The 23,480-nt window shown below is 49.2% G+C and overlaps 1 protein-coding gene across 5 annotated transcripts in view; it reads left to right on the top strand.

Annotated features, from left to right (window-relative positions):
• The window catches only part of GRIK4 (glutamate ionotropic receptor kainate type subunit 4), a 476,087-nt gene that overhangs the window by 109,272 nt on the left and 343,335 nt on the right, over nucleotides 1–23,480 (top strand). The gene's annotated exons all lie outside the window — the stretch shown is intronic.

Consider the following 23,480-nt stretch of genomic DNA (forward strand, 5'->3'; position numbering starts at 1 on the left):
TCCTCAGCCATTATTTAATCTTCGGGGATGGGTGGTTCAGTGCTGAGAACAAAGACTCGTGTACCCTGGTCACAGCTTGTCACACACAAACCCCAAGCTCAAAGCCTCTGTGAAGTAAGAAAGGAACATGTTCATGCTGAGTCTTGGGTAAGGTCAGGAAGGCTGCTTGGGGTGGGCACGGTGAGTCTGCAGGGTCGGTGGATGATCTTGACAACCTTCTCCTTAGTTAAGCGTTTCACACAGTCCATTTTCTCCAATCAGCTGAGTGTTTGAAGGCCCGCAAGCCCCCCTGCTAGAGAGGATCAGGGAATCAGGCACTTGGAGCTGTCAGGGAGAAATATCTAAATCATTTGAACAGGTAATAATAGGATAGTGTAAGCTTGTTTAGTGCAAGGAAACTCGTAACAGAAACCCCCTCCCAGCTCATCAACTTGCAGCTAAGGGATTTTCTGTGAGGTAGACACAAAGAAGACTTCCCCAGAGCCCTGGCAGTGAGGCGAGGGAGGGTCTGGGCCATCAGGAGCCAGAAAGAGTGGTGGTCCTGGCATCCTCAGGGGCTTATGAAAGACTATGGGAGTTGGGTTAGTGTGCTTTCACCTTAGACTGGGAGTTCCAAGATGGAGTCTAGTCTTATCTCAGGCATGTACTAACTATGTAAACTTGCCAAGTCACAGTTCTTTGGGCCTTATTTTCTTCCTTTCTAAAGTGAAGGCACTTAATTGCATGATTTTAGTCAGTTTTGACATACTGTCATCCGTAGAGACTTCTCAGCTGCAGTGGCAGTACAAGGGGGTCTTTGTAATGATTAACATGGGTAGGGGGTATAGCTTGTGCTTGTCTTTATATATGTCATTTATTATTATTATTATTATTATTTTAATTTTTGTTTTTTTGAGACAGAGTCTCACTCTGTCGCCCAAGCTGGAGTCCAGTGGTGCAATCTCAGCTCATTGCAACCTCCACCTCCTGGGTTCAAGCGATTCTCCTGCCTCAGCCTCCCGAGTAGCTGTGACTACAGGCCCCCGCCACCACACCCAGTTAATTTTTGTATTTTTAGTAGAGACGGAGTTTTGTCATGTTGGCCAGGCTGATCTCAAACTCCTGACCTCAGGTGATCCACCCACCTCGGCCTCCCAAAGTGCTGGGATTACAGGCGTGAGGCACCGCACCTGGCCTTATTATTATTTTTAACTGTGACAAATGTGCAACCACCACCAACACTGGGATGTGGTACATTTAATTTTCACAACAACCGCATGAACTAGGTACAATTACTACCCCCATTTTTCAGACACAGACAGGAGGCTTAGAGAGGGTAAGTGACTTGCCCCAGGTCACACTGCCTTTAGGGGGCAGAAGTGAGACACTTATCTGGGTAGTTTGACTTCAAAGCCATGCCTTTAACCACTGGGCAGACTTTTCTCATTTTTTTGAGCAAGACTCACAGCAAGAAATACTTTTCCAAGCCTAACCCTGATTGTCCACAGATATATGCATATCAAATGGAAATACTTTGTACTGCATGCCCTGATAGTTCTTATTTTCTTTGCTTTTGGCTTTCTCTTTTGGGAGTGTCATTATTGTATTAGTTTCCTGTGGCTGCGGTAACAAATGACCGGAAGCCAGGTGGCTTAAAACAGCAGACATTTATTCTTTCACAATTCTGGAGGCCAGAAGTCTGCAATCAAGTTGTCAGCAGGGCTGTGCTCCCGCCAAAGGCCCTAGGGAGAATGCGTTCTGTGCCTCTTGCAGCATCTGGTGGCTTTAGCTGGTCTTTGCTGCAGTCTCTGCCTCTGTGGTCACGCTGCCCCCTCCTCTTCTCTGTGTCTCTGTCCTACGGATACATGTGGTTTACTTAGGGCCCCCCTGAGAACCCAGTGTGCTCCTCCTCTCAAGATCCTTTGACTTAATCACATCTTTTGCCATGCAAGGTAACATCCAGAGGTTCTGGGAGTTAGGTCATGTGGGTCGCCTTTTAACCCACTACATTTATGGACTTGTGAATTTTTACAGATTCAGTGTATTTCAGTCAGTTCTCCTAACTATTCTTTTTGCATCTCAAATTGTCCCGTCTTTGGCCTGTGGGAACCCCTTGGAGCCAGCCCCTGTACTCTTTTAAATTTTATTTTATTTTTCAGACAGGGTCTTGCTCTGTTGCCCAGGCTGGAGTGCAGTGGTGTGATCATGGCTCACTGCACCCTCATTCTCCTGGGCTCAGGTGATCCTCCCCGCTCAGCCTCCAAGTAGCTGGGGCTACACTCAGCTAATTTTTTATTTTTATTTTTTTGTAGAGTATGGGGTCTTGTTATGTTGGCCAGGCTGGTCTTGGCCTCCTGGGCTCAAGTGATCCTCCCGCCTTGGACTCCCAAAGTACTGGGATTACAGGTGTGAACCACCGCACCCGGCCCCCTGTACTCTTTAGGCGTGACCCCATCGGTCTGTGAACAAGCCCATGCTCTCTGACACAAGATGTCACAGACTTGTGTATTCCTGACCCCCAACCAGGAATTCCTCCAAGTCACCCTGATTTCTTTCATAGGAAATGACATTTCTGTTATTTTCCATTCTCTTCTATTTCATTAAAGAAAAACACTGATTACAATCTACTAAATTGATTTCACGGACCTACTTATGGGTTGTGACCCATAGTTTGAAAATCACTGTCCTGGGCTATTTTGCCTTTCTTTACTTTCTTCATAAATTTAGGAAATTCCTTCCCATCAGAAAGTGAGGTACCCTCAAAGGCAGGGTCACGTGTTCATCCACTGGCTCCTCCATGGCGGCAGGATGGGGTCTGCACACATAGGGCCTGCACCATGCAGCCTGCGTCCCATCCAGGGGCCCTCAGAGCTCCTGCTGCCCTCCGTGGCACCCTGCTTCTCTCTGGGCCCTCCCCGTTCCTCCTCCTCCTCCTCTTCCCCCTTACTCTTCTTCGTCCCCCTTCCCTCTTCCTCCTCCCTCTCCCTCTCCCTCCTCCCCTTTCCGCCCTGCCTCTCTCCGTCACTGCCTGGCCTTCATTTTGCCGTTCTAAGAGGCTAATGTGAAAATTGCTCACAGATGGCACAAACAATATGGAAAAGAGCCTCTCTCTTCATTAGAGTAACACAAGATAGTGTTTTTAAGTGATTAAACTGTTATAGCAATAATTACGTTGAAATCTAAACATCTCATCACACTGCTTTAACCTCTCACCAAGGGCTCTTGAGGCCCCCTTGGGGTTTGGCAGGGGCCACCCCAATAGAGAGCTCAAGAGCGGACTGTCTAGGCCTTGCTGGACCTTCCCCATGGGGCCCCATGGGGCAGAAATATCTGAGTAGTGTTGGGACCTCCATTGGCGCCCCCTCCCTGTAACCAGATGTAGAGGTCCTGGCCCCAAAGCTAGGCTCTAGCTGAATTTGTCTTTGGTGGCTATCCCATCCCCTTTGGCCTCCTCCTTGTCCCATAGCCACTCTCTACTCTGAGTAGCTGCAGGTGCTCCTAGAGGGCTGTCCTGCTTGCCCCTCCTTGCTGGCCACCCCTTGTTCTCTCAGCACCCTGCCCAGAGTCAGCTGGCACCGAGGGAAGAAAGTGGGTGAAGTCCTCTGCAAGACACAATTGCAAGACAGACACTTCATCTCTTACCCTGCCGCGGAGTCTGGGCATTCTCTAGAGCACCTTGGGAATTGCTCTCAACCTGTTCTTCCTCTTCCTCCATTAGTGTAGATCCTCATTTCTTTCTTCCAGGGCTGTGAAACAGCTCCCACCTCACCTCCTGCCCTTCAACTTCTCTCCCTGCCTGCTGCTCCAGGAAAGGAAAGTATAGAAAGCTACACAGAAATAAAGACACCTTCATGTATTTGATTATCTTGGGGGGATGGGGTGCAGATTTAAGAGATTTAAGAGAGACCTAGAGAAGATGAAACGCACCTGGTATGAAAATTATAGACTAGCAATCATGCGCCTCATTTTAAATAAACATGTAAAAATAAGACTTAAGGCCGGGCGCGGTGGCTCACGCCTGTAATCTGAGCACTTTGGGAGGCTGAGGTAGGTGGATCACTTGAGGCCAGGAGTTAGAGGCCAACATGGTAAAACCCCGTCTCTACTAAAACTACAAAAATTAGCCGGGCATGGTGGCATGCACCTATAGTCCCAGCTACTCGGGAGGCTGAGGCGGGAGAATCGCTTGAACCAGGAGGTGGAGGTTGCAGTGAGCCAAGATTGCACCACTGTACTCCAGCCTGGGCGACAGAGCGACTTAAGTTTCCTATGGTGGTTGGTCAAGGCAGTAACAAAAGAGGGAAAGAAGGAAAAGAGGGAGGTCAGAGCAAAGGCAGCGGGGAATGGCAGATGAGCACCCGGCCAGAAAGGGGACACAGACAGAAGAAGCAGAAAGGAGGGAGAGCAGAGCCAGGGGAGGCGGAGAGAGAAGGGCCATGATGTGAAGCAGCAGCTGGCCACCTACTCACAGGCCCTCCTGAGCTTCATTTTGGTTTAGGGATTCTAAGTGTTGTTGCCTCTTCTCACATCTGAGATGCTGATTAGTCAGCTCTTCCGTGGCTCTTTCTCTGGATCTTTCTGTCTCTCCTTTCAGTGGGCATAGCTCATCTTTTCAGTGGAGGAAACATTTTGGTCTGGGTTTCGGTGGGCAGAAGTCATTGCTGGCTTTTGTGCTCTTCCCTTCTTACCCCTGGCTCCAAACAGAGTGCCAGGGTGTGGTGGAAACTCCACGTGTTTGGGGGGAGGGTGGGCAGCTGGCTGGGTGAATCAGAACTTCCAGGTGGCAGCGCTGTGTTAGAGGAAGGACTCATCGGGGTAGAGACAGCGGCACATGGGGTGTGGGGAGGTGTCAGTGATGGCCACCCGTGCCCCACCTCAGGCTCTGATGAATGGAGGCTTCCCAGTCCCTCTTCTATTCAGATTCTACTTCTGATAAGGGACCTGACCAATCTTTGAAGAAATATAAAAGGCCAACTTCATCTGCTGGGGTAGGATTACATCAAGGAGGATGAAATTAAAGGCTTTTCATGGAAAGAGATCTCCAGGATAATTTGATGGAAGACTTTAATTATTTCAGACTCAAAGTGTCCCCCCGCCCCAACAAAAGATGCTTTAGAAAAAGGATTCATTGATTTGGGGAGTCACATAAAAATATTATGTACATGTATCTCTTTGAGTCCTTAGAGCTGCTATTGGTCTAGAGGGCTGTCAGCAGCCCAGGGGAGGGGGCTTCAGTGAGCCCTGCCCCTTTCCTGTGTGCTGGTGACAGATGACCCAAGTCTCTGCCACCAAGGGAATGGAAGAAAGGCCAGGGAAGGGGAAAATGGGTTTAAATGATTTAGATGCGACCTCAGAAAGAACTTGGAACCATTTTACCTGCTTTAACTGGCTCGGCACACTTTATTGGAGGGAAACTGATGCGCTTCCCTACCCTTAGACGAGAGAGTGGCATGTCTTATGTGTGTGGGGAGGTGAACTCTTCAAGAGGTTGTGCTGTCTCAAAGCCACACAGGGTGGCTCTAGGACCCAGGATCTTTTGGCCTTACCTTTGGTCCCCTGCCACACCAACACTGCTTCCAGGATGCACTCAAGTCTCAAGCTCACCTTGATCCGTGCTTTCCCCAGGGAACAGTAGGCTCCTAGGCATCCCGGAGCTCATTCCATCTGTTCCTCTGCCTGAACGCCCCATTTGGATCCAATCTCAAGGACTCCGCAGCTGCTGTGCACTCATCGCTCTGGACACACGATGTCTGGAAAACTCTCTTGCTGGACTTCTGTGCTTTCTCCCTTGATCAGGGCTCGTCAGGAGGATGGCACACTCACATATCAAGGGCTTTGTAGGGCAAACAGATGAAAACAATTGTCTTATGATCTACCCTAAAGAAACATGGCTTGATGTGATTGACAGAAAGCCAGCCCTAGTGATGGTAAACACTGATGGTCAGCACACCGGTTCCTTATGTGCCAACTGACTCCACGGAGGCCCGAAGGGCTTCTCCACTGCCCAAGGCCCTGGGCAGAGGCCACGTAGCAGGCGGGCCTGGCCCTGTTTGTGCTGATCTGTTCTTGAGAGCCCCGGGCTGTGTGTCTGGGGTTGCACAGCTCAGTGTCCTTCTGTGTCACCAGCCCACTTTACCTACTGTTGGGTCCCCAGGGCTCAGCACAGAGTAGGAATTTCATTAATGTTGGTTGATAAACATTATGGAGCCCAAGTTAATCCAGTTCTTCCTTCATTCACAAGAAATTATCAATCTCGCCATCTACTTACGAAACTGATTTTAGATGGGAACCTGCACTTTCCCGGTCTTCTCCAAAGGAGAAGCCACACAGCGCGGTGCAAGGAGAGCACCAGGCTAGGAGTGGAAACCTGGCTTCTGGTCCCAGCCCTGCTTTGCACTGGCCCTGTGAATTTGGGCACTTCCCCTCCCCAGAGTCTCTGCGTGCCTCTCTGCACGTGGCAGGTGGGGTTGTGCTAGCTCCTTCCAGTTCTGATATTTCCTCTCCCTCCCCTTCCCTGCTCAACCCTGTGCCTCCCAGAGCAACACCAGGCTGGGAGGTGGAATGAGCCCGGCAGTTCCTGGAGACAGTGGTTTCCTGGGGCCCAGGAGGCAGGCCCTGCTGGGGTGAAACTGTCAACATGGCTGCTGCCCCCTCCCTGAAGGGCCTAAGGGCAGGATGAGCTTGTGGCTTGGGGCCCTGGTGTAGCCCTGCTGGACCTCTGCACGAGGGCCTGGCTCAGTCTTGTGTGGAGTGCCTGAGCCAGATAAGCAGAGAGGGTCCCCAAAGAGCTGCTCCCATCTGGCTGCATCCTCCCCTTTTCCAGCATGAAATCATTCTTCAAGTCATAACATATTTCCTGAGGAATAAAGGTCAAGACAAACTTCAGAGTGAACTTCTGAACTCATGTCATGGTGCTGCTAGCAATTTGCTGTGCTCCTAATTCCCCTGAGCCTCAGTTTCCTTATCTGTAAAATGGGCCTGAGAATGCTCACTATGAAGATGGTGAGAGGCAATGTATATGAAGCTCTTTGAAAGGCACAAAGGGCTGTATGAGTGTCAGCCTCTGGGGAGAGGAGGCAGCCTGTGCCGGGGTGCTAATGCTCTGCTGGTGGCAGAGGGTGTGCTCCCAGGAGGGGTGTTATCCAGATGGCTCAAATGGGGTGAGAAACTCGGAGGCTCGGTGAGCTGTGAGGTAGAGGAGGCTGAGTGCACTCTGTCCCTGTCACCTGGCCCTTCATCTGACATCTCTGGCCCAGGCCACAGATTGGAGTGCTATTTTCTTCTATGCTTGGAGGAATCATCAATTTTGCCCCAGAAATATATCTTTAGCCATGGTCCCAGGAGCCCCCAGCCACCCCTGGCACTACTCCCTACCTCTTAGCTGCCCTTTCCCTTAGCGGAAACAAGGATGTGACTCTTGACCTGCTTATTTGTGTTCCCTGGGCCTCCCTGACCACCAAACACCCATCTGGGTAAAAACACACCTTGGAGATTGTAGATCCCCTGAAGCCAGGAGCTGTGCTCCCGAGGGCCTTCCTGACAACATGCGCCTTGTGCAGAGAGGGATGGCCATGGAAAGGTTGATGGTCATGATGACACAAGGGTTAGCAGTGCCTCCCTGGGGTCCTGGCCTGTTTCACTGATGGGTGGAGGAGGAGAAGGGACATTAGCTCCTAGGGGCCTGAGGAAGGCAATTTCTTGGGACCCAGGTGAGTCCAGAGGCCGTGGCTGTGGTTTCAGCTGTGGGGCAGAGGGACTTCTCCAGTGAGGGTGAGAAACCTCATGCTCAGTTCTCTGTTTTTTCTTATACCGTGAAAAATAAATGTGAAGTAAAGAGGGTTTCAGGGCAAGATACATCCTTCTTCCCTCCCTCCCTTCCTTCCTTTTTAAAATATTTATTAAGCAAGCAGTACTTGCCTTACGCTGTGCTAGGACACTCAGAGTGGAGAATGCGTCTGCTGCCCTCCTAGGAACTCGCAGTCTAGTCAGGGAGATGAAATCACCACCGAGCAAGGCGGCAGAAGGAGGCACGCGGCCGCTGATGGAGCGGCACAGCCATTCAGACCTGGGTGAGCTTTGGGAAGCCTGGTGTAGCCATGGAGGGTGTTGTGGAGGAGGTGGCCCAGAGATGGGCTTCAGAGGATGGGAAGAAGTTGGAGAGGTGGGGAAGGTGGAGGGAAGCATAATTGAGAACAAAACTGGTATAGGGCAGTGGTTGATGATCTGAGTTTGAATCCTGTCTATACCATGAAATATCCATGTGGCCTTGACAATTTCCCTTCCTATGTGAGCTTCAGTTTCTTCATTTGAAAAATGAGGACAATAACAGTATCTATCTCCTAAGGTTGTTTGAGGGTTAAATGAAATAAAATGTGAACTACCTAGGGCCAAGGTTGTTCCGAGTACACGCATATTCAAAACACATTAGCTACTGTCGTTCCTGCCACTGCTGGTACGACTGCCTGACTTCTGCCTTCCAGTTGCTGCCACTCTGTCCTCCTGCCCTCCGTGCCTTGACCCTGCTCTGATGAGAAGGCACCTGAATCTCTCCTCTGGGCCACATGTGCACCTGGCTATGTGCTGAGGCTTCTGGCCAATCCCTGTCCCCAAGCAGAGGAAGCTAGAGCGCCTCCAGCAGGTGTGAATTGAACCCAACTTCCCTCCTGCTCTTTTCCGATTGTCCTGCTAGGCAGAAAGTTTCCCTGCCAGGCCCGCTGTTGTTTGTATTGACAGCACCAGCCACCTTTTCCTTCCAGCGGCTCCCCATGCTGGGCGGCTGGGGAGTTGGCCTTTTGCTAGGAGAGGGAGCTGTGATGCCCTCAGAGGCATCTGCCCACCCCCTCGGGAATCTGACATTTTGTCTGCACCAGGGCAGGGGCCTCTCTGCTGACTGGGCCTGTCCCAGCTGTCCTAGTGCTAATCCAGTTTCATTGCACTGGCAGTTGGGCTGGCAAAGCTTTGGTGCAGGATACCCAGCACCAAAATAAAAGGCACCTGGCATTTGTGTGTGGGGGAGAGAGGGGCACTGTGGACACCACGCAGGAGGCGTCCCTTCCCAGCCAGGGTCTAGGAGTCCTTCTGAGCTCCTTCTGCAAGTAAAGTGGCTGGAAGGGTTTCCTCTCTTCCTGCCTAGCCCAGCCCAGCTGCAGGCTACAGAGTCATCCTCTGCCTTGCCCTGTGTGGGGACCCTGAACCCCCTCTTACCTGTCAGCCTCTGGGGCAAGCAGAAGGCCCCATGGCCCAGTGCCAGAGCTAAGCCCCTTGGGAGCAGACAAACCAGGCCTCCCGTGACCTGCTCTTTAACTCAGACAAAAGACTGCCTGACCATTTTGTGGTGTGTTTCTGAAAGCAGAAAGAAACATGCTTGAAGAAGAGTAGTGAATAAGAATCTCTTTGGGTTGCACGTGCTCCTGGCAGCCCACTGGGAAGAGGAGGCAGCCCAGGCTCTGCACTATCAACAGTTCTGCTGATGGTTCTTAGCAGCAGCCATCTCCAGCCTTTCCTGCTCTGCCAGGAAAAAGTGAAATGCAAAGAAAAGCAGACGCCTGCCTCCTCTTTTAAGGGTGTTGGGCCGAGCTCTGGGTGGCTGGACCCCCTCTCAGGAGCCAGGTAAGGGGGAACTCTCTTGGGAGAGGGCTTCTGTGACAGTCCATAAATCCATATTGTTTTGAGCACAAATGAACAAATGATTTAAAATTAGCGTAGTCTACTTCAAAACTACTTTTTTTGTTCCTTTTGTGCAACACCATTGGATGCGGATGTTGGACAGCGTGATGTGTTGGAAAGTTCGCTAACCAGGGTTCTAGAGTCCTGACTGGGTTCTAGAGTCTGGGTTTCTAGAGTCCTTGGGCAAGGCCCCTCCCTTGCTGGATCTATTTTTTCTTCTGTAAAATGAGAAAGTGTACCTGGGCGATCTCTGGGTTCTTGGAGAAGCACTCCAGCCGAGTGGTTAAGAATGGTGGGCTGCATAGTGCTGGTGGTCCTGGGTCTGGCTCTATCTCTGTCATTTACAAGCTGGGTCGTGTCTCTCAGCCTCAGTTCTCTCATATGAGAATGGGAGTAATCATAGTGCCCGCCTTTCGGGGATATTGTGAGAATGAACAGAGAGGCACACAGCACTCAGCACGGTGTCCGGCTGCTACGCAGCACTCAGTACACGTCTGCTGTTTTGTTTGCCTTCATTGTAATGATCATTGTCGTCATTTCATTGTATCTCCTAGTTCTGACAGTGTTGGCTCTGCAGCTCAATGGGGATTCCCAAGTGCTTCTCAAGCATTTATTACTTGAGGATCTTGTCAGAAGGCAGATGCTGACCCTAGGGTCTGGGGTGGGACCTGAGTTTCGGCATTTCTCATGAGCTCCCTGGGGATATGGATGCTGTTGCCCACGGGCCACACTTTGAGTAGCCAGGATGTGACGCTACTAAAGCATCGATGCCCAGTGTAGGTGGTTGTGTCATCCAGGGCCAGGCCTCCGAGTCGATGGGAACCTCTTAGGGTCCAAGGAGAGAGTGACAAGCCTGGTAAACTCAGCAGCGTCCCCCTCCCTCTGCCCCCAGGACAGTAGGCAGCACAAACGTCTCACCCAGGAGTGAGAGGGGACAGAGGCCTTTGGGGGCAATGAGGTCAGGAGAGTCTTCCCAGCTGATTTCATGAAAGGATTTTAAAGATGACTCTTGCCTTGAACTCCTAATTTTCTCATAATTTAGGGCTGATTATTAGGATTGCCTCATGGGCTTGTCTCTCCAATTATGCTGAAAACCCTTTGAGGACAAAGGTCTTGTCTCAAATTACTGTTTACTCCAGAGCTCCTACGACACCACCGCTGGGCTTATAGGAGGCACACAGGTTCCATCTGCTCCAGAGACCCCCAGCCTTGGAGCTTGGTGGGGTGGTGATGAGAACACCAACTTGGAGTCAGGTGATCCCAGGTTTGAAGTCCAGCATGATCATATACTGTTGAGCAGCAGTCAGGGGCAAGCTCCTTACCCCTTCCAAGCTTCCTCATCTGGAAATGAATGGCAGTACCCACTGCTGTGGACTGAATGTTTGTGTCCCCTTGAAATTCGTGTGTTGAATCCTAGCCCCCAGTGTGATAGTATTAAGAAGTGAGCCTTTGGGAGGTCATAGGCGTGGAGGCCTCATGAATGGGATGTGTGCCCTTATATAAGAGACCCCAGAGAGCTTGCTCTCTCTTTCCACCATGTGAAGATACAAGAAGCTGGCCATCTGCAACCTGGAAGACAGCCTTCACCAGAACCTGACCATGTCGCACCTTGATCTCAGACCTCTAGCCTTCAGAACGGTGAGAAATAAATTTCTATGGTTTATAAACCACCTCAAACTACGACATCCACCTCATAGATTTATAAGGCTGAATTGAGATAATGAGTAAAGAACGTAGTTCAGGGTGGGGTTCTGCTTCCATGCTCCGTGTCCCCTTCTCCTCCTCTCTTTCTTCTCCTTGTCCTGTATTGTCAGGCTGGACCCTGCTCACTTAGAACCCGAGGGTCTCACTGTGCTTCCCGTTTCCAGGTTAGCTCCAGGTATGAGAAATAGAAGTCTAACACTTGTCCCCGTTTGTCCCAGCCACCTTCTTCCTGCTCTTGCAGCTCCATTTATCTTGCTGAAAACTTGGCTCTTCCAGGAATAGCACTCAACTCACACCACCCAGCATGTCCTGGGAATGGGTAGAAGAGCACCCCCAGAACTGAGGGTTCCTGATTCTGAGGATCTCCTGCAACCCCTTGCACTACCACCAGCATCCCCCAGAGGCTTCTGTGTGCTCAGAGTTGATAAGCCCTTCTCCACCACTGGGGAGACTGGAGTGTGCTTCTCTGCTGTAGAGGAACACCCAGCTTGGGGCCATTGACACTATGACCTTGTTACTAGCTCACGTCTTAACCCACCTTGGAGTTCACAGGTCGTTTCCTTTGGCCCTCACAAATAAGCCATGAGGTGGGCTGGTTCTATCATCCGCCATTTAACAGATGAGGAAACTTAGAAGGCACATGGTTCACCCAGGCACACAGACAGATGATGGCACCTTGGTCATCTGATCCTAAGTTCAGTGCCCTTTGCCTTGGGTGGCAGCTGCCCACAGAGCCACCAGCGCCATGCAGAAGAGTAGAGTCAACCAAGAACATTATATGTTCAGTGACAGTGAGTTCAGAGTCTTCTTGGCCTGGAGCTTCGTTTAAGATGAAGTGCCATCGGAAAGGTAATTATCATTATGAGCATATTTAAAGTACTTAAATGGCCATGTCAGGCTTTCAGAGCCCTGTAAATCAGAGACACAGTGAGTGCAGGGCCAGGCCTCATGGGACTCCCAGGCCTTCTCGATGGGGAGCGGAGAGAGCCATTTCCTGGGATAAAGAGGACTCTCTGCAGACGCTGGCCCCTCTTAATCGCTGCCCATGCCTTGTTCTGTGCACGTGAGCACATGTGTGTGCTCGCATGCACCTGCTTTGAAAGCCTTTGACTTAGACATTGTCAGGACGTTGCTCTGTGTCTGAAGCTAGGCTGCCACATCTGCTATTGATGGTGTTTAATTAGGGACCGGGGAAGCTTTTAACTTTTATTGTTTATTAATAAAGATAAATTTGAAGCATCAAAAGTGTACTGAGTTGGCTTTTTTAAGTAAAGAGGGAAATGAAAGCCACAGGTCCCCTCAAATGAAAGGGGATGGGCTGTGTTAGCATTAGAAGGCCCCTGAGCAGGGAGAGGCTGGGAGGGGAAGGGAGAGTTTCTCTGTCTCCCTGCTGCTACTGTGGGGGTTTGCTGGGGAGAACCAAGCATAGGCAGAAGGGAAGCGTGGCTGGGCATGGAGATTTTTTGAGATAAGGGCCCTGCTTGCGGCACATCTCCCAGTGGGATGTGTGAAAGACGATTGCAAACCTCTGAGCTGATGCAAACTGAAGATCTGTGAGCACGGGGGTGGGAGAAGGGCTCTTGGGGAGAGAGAGCACAGCGATTAGTAGGACAGAACTTGGAGGTGGCCAAATGTAGGTTCAAATCTTGTTGTTTCCGCTTATGAGCAGTGTAACGTTAGAGCAGCGGCTGCACCTTTCTGAACCTCGTTTCTAAAATGGGGCTCTTTAGACCTGCCTTCCAGTGTGTGTGCAGATTAAGCACGATAATATATGTAAAGTGCTTGGCGTCCTGCCTGACAAGTTGTAAGCCGCCGAATAAATGGCAAGAGGGGGCCTCTGGTGCCCTGTGTTTCCTGACGCACTCTCTCTGTCACTCTAGCCTTGTTAGAGTGTTAGTTGTTGAACATGACAGCTAACGTGTACTGAGACCCTACTCAGTGCCAGGGCTATGTCTGAAGTTCTGCAGCAAACAGGAGGCGGAGCTGGCATTCAAACCCAGCTTTCCCCATTCCAAAGCTTCTCCCACACCACCCCGCCACCATCCCGTGGTGCCATTTCCCAGGTTGAAAGGCCTCTGCTTGTAACACAGAGTTCCCTCCTCCCCCAAGGGTTCTGCAGCTTCTGCCAGGGCCTCGCCTTGGCCTTTCTGGAAAGAGCCCTCCCAGACACCAAAGACTCTCCCAGCCTGCCGGCCTGCCTACCCCAGAGACTCTTCAGAGAGACTCTGTTCCTCTAGAGACCCACTCGGAATTGAGTCTGTCAGACGGGAGACTTGTTGCTCTGTCTGGAAACCCCAGTGATCTGGAGATAGCAGATTTGGGAACTGAAAAGAGACAGAGAATGGAGTCCGGAGACAGTGGGAGGTTCCTTGTGGGAGTTCTCAAGAGACCCTCGTGGGCAGGAGGGGGCGATTCACCTTGCCAGGGCTTCTCTCCCTCCTCTCTGCCAATCTTCGTGCCCAGCTCACGGAGTCGCCAAGCATGTGACCTGCCTGCTACTTGACTTGAGCAGGTGGCCAGACTGAGCATCCGTCATCTCTAGGGAAAGCGAGATGCGAACGTCCCCCTTGCACTTCAGTTGAGCTTCGCCTTGGCAGCTGGGGAGCAAAGCCTGCGAGAAGACAGACCAGGGAGGCCAGAGGACCTTGAGCAGCTATGGGGCTTGTTTCTTGCCTTCTTTCCGTTTTCCAGGCAGAGGAGATAGGAGGGCAGCTGAGTGTGGCCCAGGATTCCCAGCTGAAACTTCATATTACGGTCCCTGCAAAGGGTCGGGTTCCTTCTCTGCCTGCCATGAACTCTTGTCAGAGATCATCTTGGGTTAGGAACCAAGCACATCCCACCCCAAACCCTTCCCCACTCAGAAGGGGAGAGATGTTTGAATAATTCTTGGAAACATGCTGCAACCACCCAAGGTGCACTGAGTCAGCTATGCAAATTGAGAGGCGTAGGTCAGAGTCCTGTGTGTATTTTGAAGTTGCAAATTCCCTGGCAAGCCTTGCACTGCACCCTGAGTCCTGCGTGCCGCAGTCACCCAGGGCCTTCCTGACATTCAGGGAGCTCAGGGGTGTTGGAGAGTGCCCCCAGCCCCACCCCATAGCTCTCCTTGCTCCTGCTCCGGATGCCTGGTGATAGTTACTATTTTGAGTTAAAGCGATTCTGCTTTATTAAAAAGGAAGTCCCCCAGGGAGGGGTAGTACTGTTGAACCGCTATCAGTCATGGACAATTTAGTACCAATTAATTAATCGGATGCTTTCCTGTTGCCTGCAGAGTGAATGGGGTGTGATGAGTGTTTGGAAAGGGCATGAGGTCACCAGGTGATTCAGGAGAGATAGCAAAGGAGCAAGCCAAGGGCGTACAGGATAAGCATGCCCTGTGGTTGCCAGCTTATCTCATTTGTCTTAAAAATTATTTTAGTAAACATTTTCACAAAATTATATCAATCATCCCCAAAATGCACAAATCATAAGTGTATGGCTTTGAATTTTTAGGAAGTGTACACATCCTTATAGCCAGCACCTGGGCTGTGAAACAGTTACTAGTTGCTCCTCTCAGACCCCCAGCCAGCCACTGTGACCCCCAAGGCATCCGCTATCCTGACTTCCATAGATAACGTTTTGCCTCTTTTCAAACTCTGTGAGCGTGGACTTCTTCAATGCGTCTACCCTTTGCGTCTGGCTTTCCTTCGTTCAACGTTTCTGTTGGTGAGATTCACCCATGTTGTTAAAGTTTGTTCATTTTCATTGCTGTATAGTGTTCCGTTGTGTGAATATACTACAGTTTATTCTATGGTTGGTGGACATTTGGATGTCTAGCTTTTGACTTTCATGAATAGTGATGCTTTAAATGTTCTTGGCCATATCTGTCTTCTTCTTTTATGTCTGAGGTTATGTGCTGTTCTCCTGGGAACCGTCTTCTGACCCCTACCCCAGGGGAGCATGAGTGCCCCTCCTTTACCCTCCCATGGCACTCTGTCATAATCCAGGAAAGATGAATAGTGATATTTTCAGTTCCTAGGCAAATGTCTGGCAGTGGTAGATGCTCAAAAGCATTAGTTGAGTGAAGGAACAAATTTTATGTCACAGTTTTGCCCAGGGCTTCTCTTGATATCTAAGAAGAGCAGTGTGGGGAGACTGTGTTGGGAGTCTTGGGGATCAGTTCGGATTCTTCCCTAGAAAGACTGCTACTCTTGGCCAGGCACGGTGGCTCACACCTGTAATCCCAGCACTTTGGGAGGCTCAGGCCGGTGGATCATGAGATCAGGAGGTCGAGACCATCCTGGCCAACATGGTGAAACCCTGTCTCCACTAAAAATACAAAAATTAGCCGGGTGTGGTGGCGTGCGCCTGTAATCCCAACTACTTGGGAGGCTGAGACAGGAGAATCACCTGGGCCTGGGAGGTGGAGTTTGCAGTGAGCCAAGATCGTGCCATTGCACTCCAGCCTGGGAGACAGAGTGAGACTCCATCTCAAAAAAAAAAAGAAAGAAAGGAAGAGTTCTACTCTCTGGGCTCTGGCCTCCACCTGGGTCCTGATGTCCCTGAGAATGGGCTGGAGGCCATGGCCATGGTCAGAGGTGTCTGTGAGTTTCCCAGGGTGCCCCCCAGTGACAAGCTGGTGCAAAACCAGCTTCTGCCTGCTTCGGGTCTCTGAGGACCTCAATGCCATGGGCCTCCCCAGAAGTAGGCATTTGATGGCCAGCAGGCGGGAAGAGTCGTGAAGAATAGAAGAGAAGATGCAGGAAGAAAGAGAAGAGGAGGGAAGGAGGTGAGAGGGAGAGAGAGAGAGAACCATGAACACATATTTTTCCAGACGCCAGGTGGGGGTGGGGAGGAAGTCAGACAGGCAGGGAGCGGGTGTTCTCGAGGGAAGCAGGTGTCCTCATGTTGGAGTTGTATTGTTTGTACCAGCAAGTGACACAGTGGAAGCAGGAACATGAGCCTGTTGAAATCCAATGTCAGGGTGCCCTGGTGGGACAGGCTTGTTTTTTTCCCCCCCTGGCACTTGGCAAATCCCTTTCACAGGCAGATTGAGTGGCTTCCTGGTCTCTCCGGCTGAGCAGTGCTGATTGAACAGGTTATTCTTTCTTCATACACCTTTTGCTGAGCTGCATAACAAATGTGCTGTAAATTTCAGTGCTTTACAGAGCGCCTGGATACGTAAAGCAGGACTGCTTCCCCTAGTAAAGTGGAGGCTGCTCAGATTCCAGCAACAGTGAGCCATTTGGGGTGCAGTTGCTGTGTTTCCAAAGTAAATATTACTTCTTAGAGAAGATTCATACCCAGAATAATTATTTCTTGCGGCGATCTGAAGCTGAAGCTGGTTTAAATGTTCATTTGTCTCTGCCCAGGTTTTTTCCGTAGTGGGGTGTGCCAGGGTGCTTAAAGCCGACACTGCAGAATGCCCCTTCTTTCTCCTGGGCCCCTTTGCCTACAGAACCATACCTCTCCCACCCCGACTTATCTTGTTCCTAGAGTGATGGCATCTAAGCCCTCACCTTATGCATATGTTTATTATTATTATTATTATTATTATTATTGAGAGGGAGTCTCGCTCTGTCATCCAGGCTGGAGTGCAATGGCGTGATCTTGGCTCACTAAAACCTCCGCCTCCCAGGTTCAAGTGATTCTCCTGTCTCAGCCTCCTGAGTACCTGGGATTACAGGCACCCACCACCACACCTAGCTAATTTTTGTATTTTTAGTAGAGATGGGATTTCGCCACATTGGCCAGGCTGATCTCGAACTCCTGACCTCAGGTGTTCAGCCTGTGTTGGCCTCCCAAAGTGCTAGGATTACAGGCATGAGCCACCATACCTGGTCATGTTTTATTATTAATTTAACAATTATATAGCACTTACTATGTGCCAGGCACTCTTCTAAGCTCTTTGACAAATACTGACCCACTTAAAACTCTTAACACTCTACAGAGAGGTAGAGTTACTACCCCTTTGGAGATATGAATTAGTATCCCCATTTTCCAAATGTAGGAAACAAGGCACAGAGAGGTTAAGTAACCTGCATGGGATCACACAGCTAGTTGGTGGTGGAGCTAGAATTTGTCTTCAGAGTCCATGATGTTTATCCTCATGCTCTGCTACCTCTCAATGATTTCTTCTTCTTTTGCTTTTTTTTTTTTCTGAGACGGAGTCTCGTTGTGTCACCCAGGCTGGAGTGCAGTGGCATGATCTCGGCTCACTGCAAGCTCCGCCTCCTGGGTTCACGCCATTCTCCTGCCTCAGCCTCTCGAGCAGCTGGGACTACAGGCACCCGCCACCATGCCCGGCTAATTTTTTGTATTTTTAGTGGAGACAGGGTTTCACCATGTTAGCCAGGATGGTCTGAATCTCCTGACCTCGTAATCCGCCCGTCTCGGCCTCCCAAAGGGCTGGGATTACAGGCGTGAGCCACCACGCCTGGCCCAGTGATATCTTCTAAAGCGGCACGGTGAGCAAGGGCCTGCCTTTTTCAGGGATTAGAACTATTTTTTCTGTGTCCTAATATCATTTCTATCCAAGGTGGCCCTTGACCTTACAAGAACAGGGGTCAGGCCTGGAGCAATAATCCCAAGCCTGATCATGCCTGTAATCCCAGCACTTTGGGAGGCCAAGGCGGGCTGATCACCTGAGGTCAGGAGTTCGAAACCAGCCTGTCCAGCATGGTGAAACCCCTTCTGTACTAAAAATACAAAAAATTAGCTGGACATGGTGATGGGCGCCTGTAATCGCCCACTCAGGAGTGGAGGCAGGAGAATTGCCTGAACCATGAAGCGGAGGTTGCAGTGAGCTGAGATCACGCCATTGCACTCCAGCCTGGGCAACAAGAGTGAAACTCCATCTCAAAAAATAAAAAATAAAAAATAAAAATAAAAGCAGAGGTCAGTGTCTGGCCAGTGGTCAAAGCCTACAAAGCACAAGCTTGCCCTAAGATTCAGCTGCATCAGGGGCGCCATGGACAGAGGTGGAAAGGTGAACTTGGAGCTTATCCTGGAACCATCTGAGCTCTGGATGGGAGAATCCCCGGGGTCTGCTTTTGTGCTCTTCATCTCGCTACACACACAGCACAGGTACTCTTGGCACCTTGGGCTCACTATCCCTTGCTTCCTGCCTTTTCCTTCCTCTAATCTCCTGGGGAAGTCATTCCCCTGTCCCGCAGTCTCTCCTCTTGGGGTCGGCCCCTGTCTCAGTAAGTGACTCCATCCTCTAGGCAGGTGCTTAGTCTGGAAGCCTGGAAGGCATCCTTGCTTTGCATTCCTCCATGACCCACATCTGATCCCCAGGTCCTGTCAATTCTACCTCCTAAAAAGCTCGCAAATGCAAACGTCTCTTCCTCTGCCACTTCTACCTTCCTCACGTCTATCTGTCTCCAGGACCTCTTCAGTGCCCACCCAATGGATGTCCCAGACTCCAGACCTAAACCCTCTAAAACTCTTTTCAAATTGCAGTCAGAGTGACCTTTCCATAAGAAATTCTGGTTATGTCATCCCTTTATGTAAAAATCTCAGTGGCTCTTTGGTACCCCTAGAATACAATCTAGACTTCCTAGCATGGCTGCTGTGGAGCCATCTTTGACCCGGATCCTATTCCCCCAGGGCAGCACCCCTCATTGCCTTTGGATCAGGAAAGATCCCTGTCTCCTGTCCCCTCCAGTTATGGGCTCATCCTCCTCCCATCCCTCTGCTTCCCATTTGTTGCCAGAAAGGGTTCTTGATCCGGACCCCAAGAGAGGGTTCTTGGACCTCATGCAAGAAAGAACTTGGGGCAAGTCCATAGAGTAGCGTGAAAGCAAGTTTATTAAGAAAGTAAAGGAACAACAGTTGTTGCCAGGAATTTGCTTTGTTTACTGTCAGTATATTAGTAATCCTAGATCTCAGAATCACAATAGTAGTAACAGGGGTCATTTTTTCCCAACTTACTCTATGTTCAGGTGTGGAATTTCTGTCTCCCAAGAGGAAATGTGACTTCACTTTGGTGTCAATGGACAGAAAATTCTACCTGTGCCACATAGAAGTTTGGAATGTACTTAATAGCTGGTTTTTATACCTTGATTTCAAGGTGGAAAGAAATTGATTATGAATCTTTAATAAATTTAAATCTCTTAAACCAGTAGGTGCTTAATATTTTTTATTTAATTAATGCCCATTTGAATTTCATGGGTTCTATTAATTAAAAAAAAAATAAGACCCCAATCCATCACCGTCAAATTGCCCTTGGACTTTTTCAAGGTATAATATGGGGTTTTATGCAAAATTCCAAGCTGCCATGTAACTTTCTTTTAACCATAACAAGGAGGGAGAACTGTTTCCTGCCTTCTTTACATGTTGTGCATTGTTGTGGTCCAGAAATGATAAACCTTTTTTTTTTTTCTTTTTGAGACACAGTCTCGCTCTGTCATTCAGGCTGGAGTGCTGTGGCGCGATCTCAGCTCACTGCAACCTCCATCTCCCTGGTTCCAGCAGTTCCCCTGCCTCAGCCTCCTGAGTAGCTGGGATTTCAGGCACATGCCACCATGCCCAGCTAATTTTTTTTGTATTTTTAGTGGAGATAGGGTTTCACCATGTTTGCCAGACTGGTCTTGAACTCCTGACCTCAGGCAATCTGCCCACCTTGGCCTCCCAAAGTGCTGGGATTACAGGCGTGAGCCACCGCGCCCGGCCCAGAAATGCTAAACCTTTTTAAAGATGGTGCAACTTTGTCCTTGGCTTGACTCTACAGGCTTTGAACTTCGTGGCATAGCCACTTTGCCATATCTGCAGGAGAGCTGTTCTATGTGAAACATCTCAGAGTTGCAAATATCACATGTGCATGATATGGCTACTTTAAGAAATGTCTGTATTGTATTTGAAGACTGTTTGCCATAAATCTGAAATTTGAATCTATGTATTTCAATTTGGTGTGCTAAAAAGTCCTGAATTAGTATAAAGATTTCTTTTTGTTATAATATTGTAATCTCGGTTCAAAAGTTAACTGAAAATGTAAAACCCAAGTGATTTCTATATAGTAAATTGAACTGTAAAAGTTAAAAAAAAAACAACTAAAGGAATAAAGCTTGGCTACTCCATAGGCAGTGCAGCCCACATGGCTGAGTATATTTATAGTTGTTTCTTGATTATATGCTAAGCAAGGGGTGGATTATTCATGAGTTTTCTGGGAAAGGGGTGGGCAATTCCCAGAACTGAGGGTTTGTCCCCTTTTTAGACCATATAGGGTAACTTCCTGGTGTTGCCATGGCATTTGTAAACTGTCATGGCGCTGATGGGAGTGTCTTTTAACATGCTAATGCATTATAATAGGCATATAATGAGCAGTGAGGATGACCAGACGTCACTTTTGTTGCCATCTTGGTTTTGGTGAGTTTTGGCCAGCTCGTTTACCACACACCCTGTTTTATCAGCAAGGTCTTTGTGATCTGTATCTTGTGTTGACCTCCTATCTTATTCTGTGACTTAGAATGCCTAACTTCCTGGGAATGCAGCCCAGTAGGTCTCAGCCTCATTTTACCCAGCTCCTATTCAAGATGCAGTTGCTCTGTTTCAAACACTTCTGACGCTTTGGCTGATTCCAACATTGTTTGGGTCTCAAATGTTCTTTCTTCTGAGGAGTCTTCTCTGACCACCCCCGCTTCCCAAGCCTGGTTTGGGTGCTCTGTCCCGGTGTTCCCATGGCAACCAGGAAACATCCTCTGTGATCACACTGTCCACTTTGTATTGGGATTTGATGGCTACCTGTGTATTTTTCCCAACACACATTATCTGTCTTGCACACAGCTATGTCCCCAGTACGGAATACAGTGCTGAGTTATGGAAGACAGTTTTTAAAAATGTTATTAGCCAGGTGTGGTGGTGTGTGTCTGTGGTCCTAGCTACTCAGGAGGCTGAGGTGGGAGGATGGCTTGAGCCCAGGAGGTCCAGGCTGCAGTGAGCCATGATCATGCCACTGCCCTCCACCCTGGGCAAGATGGAGTAAGACCTCCATCTGTAAGGGAAAAAACAAAACAAAACGGGTCACTGAGCCAGTACTATCACGAAAAGAACATTGACGGAGCAGCTGGGAGATACGGGTATTAGAACCTGTTCTTGGTTAAGTCATTTTCCCTCTCTGGGCCTTTTTTTTTTTTTTTTTTTTTTTTTTTTTTTTGTATCTGTGAAGTAAGGAATCTATGCTAGGTGGTCCCCAAGCTCCCTTCCAGTTGTGAGGTCCTGGGACCCATCTTCTGAACCAAGGCTTCACTCTTCTCATCTCTCTTGACTTTCCAGGCTGTGAGGCCCCATCTTCTCCCTCTCCTTGGCGCTCCTGTCCCTTCAGGATGTGCTGGGAAGCAGAGCCTGGCATCCTGCCTTCAGCGGGGCTCAGCCACGGCCAGCAGCGGCCTTGGGTTCTCCTTGCGTCCAGGATGAGAACTCCTTGAAATTCTCTGCCGTCCTCCTCCTCACCTCATCTGTTTGCTGTCAGAACATTGCAAATAGGAAGCTTCTCATGCTGCCTCTGTCTCTGAATTATTATAACATTCAATAGGGAGGCATTAAATCTACGTGCTCCTGAGGCTGCACTTCCCCCAGTAGAAATAGGAGATGCCTGGCTGCCATGGCCCCCTCCCAGAATACACCCAGCCTCCACTTGCACTGGGAGTGTTTAATCTTAACACTGTGACTGCTCACATGTTTCCCATACTCATTCAACACATTTACTGAGCACCCACTATGTATGGCAGGCATTGTTCTAGGTATTTAGGACCCATAAAGAACAAAGCAAACAAAATCCCTGCTCTCTAGGAGCTTGCTACTCTTTAGCAAGCGTATAGAGGGGAAACTCATATAAATAAGAAATATAATAAGTAAATTATATAATAAGCTACAAGGGGATAAGTGCTATGGAAAAAAGAAAAAAATAAAGCAGGGTAGCAAGGATGAAAGCCCCCTGAGAGTTAGAGATTTGAGTCAAGGCCTGGAAGAGGGTGAGGGAGTGTGTCAGCTATTTGGAGGAACGTGTTCTAGGTCCAGGGCCAAGCTCAAGCACAGGCCCCAAGGTGGGAATGTGCAGGGTGTGCCTGAGGCACCGTGGGACCCAGCGTTGCCTGTGGACTCTGCACATCAGGGTATCTGTCAGAGCACAATGCCTGGAGCATAGCAGGCCCACCACTGATATTTGGGGTTAGTCTACAGCCTGCTGGACCTGCAGCTGAATGGCCTGCGACTTGTCTGAACAGTGCCACTTGTTAAATCTACTCTGGTCCTGTGGGAGGAGCTGGCAGGACTAAGTCTGACAATACTGTTTGCAACTTGGCTCATCGCTCATTAGCTTTGTGATCCTTGGCAAATTACTTAACCGCTCTGAGTTTCCGGCTCTTCATCTTTGAAGGAGGGCTCTGACCCGTGCCTCTTAGGGTTGTTGTAGGATTTGATGAAGTGACCGTGTGGAAGCAGCTAACTCAATGCATGTTGCAGCCAGGGTGTCTAATAACGTTAGTTCCAGTGCATCCCTTACCCTGGTCTTTGGGCAAGGTATTTATTTTCTCTGACCCTCAGTTTCCTCTTTCAGAAAACAGAGTATAATAGTCCCTGAGCTGCCTACTGCTTAGGCTTTAGTAATTATCAAGTCTAACAATGCAGATAATAGTACTTTATATATAGATGACAAGTTTCCAGGGGAGAGGGTCTGTGTGTGTGTGTGTGTGTGTGTGTGTGTGTGTGAGAGAGAGAGAGAGAGAGAGAAAGTGTGTGTATGTGTGATTCTGTGTATGTGTGTACAGTTCTGTGACACAGGGTTTTTTTTATTATTTAATAAATGTTTCAAGGACAAGGATACTGTATTTTTTACAAGATCTTATGCCTCGCACACATTAAGTGCTCAGTAAATCCTTGTTGAATGAATGAAAGAGCAGTGAGGAAAATGCTCTTTGCTAGATTAAATGTGTGGATCAGAAGCAGCAGAGCTGTTTGCTTCCAGGCAACGGGAATGTGGTACCGTTGTGAATTATATTTATTGATAACTTAACTATGTGCCAGCTACTGTGTGAAGTATTTGCATGCATTTCTCATTTCAAACTGCAAATAGCCCCATGAGGTAGGTACTATTATTATTCTTGTTTTACAGACAAGGCAGCTGAGGCTCAGAGGTTAATGTCTTGGTCACAGTA

The sequence above is a fragment of the Pan troglodytes genome, chromosome 9 (genome assembly GCF_028858775.2).
Source record: "Pan troglodytes isolate AG18354 chromosome 9, NHGRI_mPanTro3-v2.0_pri, whole genome shotgun sequence".
Lineage (NCBI taxonomy): Eukaryota > Metazoa > Chordata > Mammalia > Primates > Hominidae > Pan > Pan troglodytes.